A 1,792-nucleotide genomic window follows, 5' to 3' on the forward strand; every position below is an offset into this window, starting at 1 on the left:
TTTTTTTTTTTTTTTTTCTAATGAGACAACGTTTCTCCATGTTGCCCAGGCTGGTCTTCAACTCCTGGGCTCAAGCAATTCTCCCACCTCAGCCTTCCCAGTAGCTGGGATTACAGGTCTCTGCTTTTCAGGAGATAGTGGGTGGGAGCCGGAGAGTCTGGAGGCAGGAGGCCAGAGAGGAGGCAGGCAATATAGAACAGGGCAAAGTGATGAGGTCTCACTGTAAGCAGGGGCAGTAGGAAGGGAAATATAGTGTGCCCCTTCCTGAACTTTCATCCTAGAGTTTTCCTTTTGATTTCTTTCCCGCAAGAAAATGGGCCAGGCACACAACTAAAGTTGGCAATTTGTTGTGACAGGCCCTCATTCTCCGTCCAGAAGATAGATCCCTCTGTGTCTTGGAGATATAGCCTGGCTCTGTGTGTCGAGGTGGGGGACAGGAGGGCTGGCATGTCATAGAAAAAGAAAGGCCTGATATGTACTAGCCATATGTCCCATGATTCAAAAGGCATATGAACAATAAGAGCCTCAATTTCCTCATCTCTAAAAGGGGAGATCATATCCCTTGCTCTGTGTAACTCAATTTTCTGTTCATTCCTTTGTTTATTCACTCAACAGTTATTTATGGAGCACACACAATGTGCCAGATTCTGTGCTAGGTGCTGGAGATACGGTGGTAAACAATACAGAACCCACCCCTGCCCTCAAGGAGCTTGCTGTGAGGATAAATGAAATAATGATTATGAAATCACTCTGTCAACTATACTGCATAAGTCTCATTGTTTTTGTTTTCTTTTCTTCTTTTTTTTTTTTTAAGAGACAGGGGTCTTGCTATGTTGCCCAGGCTGGTCTCGAACTCCTGGGCTGAAGCAATCTGCCCGCCTCAGCCTCCTAAAATGCTGGGATTGCAGGAATGAGCCACCACGTCCAACCTATTTCTTTCTTTCTTTCTCTCTCTCTCTCTTTGTTTTTGTTTTTGTTTTTGTTTTGTTTTTTCAGAGACAGAGTCTCACTCTATCACCCAACCTGGAGTATAGTGGCACAGTCATGGCAGTGCAGCCTTGACCTCCTGGGCTCAAGTGATCCTCTCGCCTCAGTCTTCCGAGTACAAGTCCGCATTACCATCCCCTTCTAATTTTTTTCTCTTATTTTTTGTGGAGATGGGGTCTCACTGTGTTGCCCAGTCTGGTCTTGAGCTCCTAGCCTCAAGTGATCCTTTGACCTCAGCCTCCCAAAATGTTAGGATTACAGACAAGCATGAACCGCCACACCTAGCCCTATTTTTCTATTTCTCATCTCCCAATAAGATTGCAACCTCAACTAGGGCTACCTGTGTAGGCCTAATCAGAAAACCTGAGTTTAGTCTTACCTCTTCATTTCCTTTTCTCCATAGCCCCATTGAGCAAGGCACTTCCCCTCTCTAGATGATTCGTTATTCATATTCAGCCCAGGGTCTATGACTGTTGTTTTTGTTTTTAGAGACGGAGTTTTGCTCTTGTTGCCCAGGCTGTAATGCAGTGGCGCAATCTCGGTTCACTGCAACCTCTGCCTCCCGGGTTAAAGCAATTCTCCTGCCTCAGCCTCCCGAGTAGCTGGGATTACAGGCACGCACCACCATGCCTGGCTAAGTTTTGTATTTTTAATAGAGACCATGTTGGGCAGGCTGGTCTCGAACTCCTGACCTCAGGTGATCCGCCCGCTTCAGCCTCCCAAAGTGCTGGGATTACAGGTGTGAGCCACAGCGCCCAGCCGTTTGGTTTTAACTATGAAAAGAAGGGATAAACTGGCCGGGCGC

The sequence above is a fragment of the Mandrillus leucophaeus genome, unplaced genomic scaffold (genome assembly GCF_000951045.1).
Source record: "Mandrillus leucophaeus isolate KB7577 unplaced genomic scaffold, Mleu.le_1.0 Scaffold141, whole genome shotgun sequence".
Taxonomy (NCBI): domain Eukaryota; kingdom Metazoa; phylum Chordata; class Mammalia; order Primates; family Cercopithecidae; genus Mandrillus; species Mandrillus leucophaeus.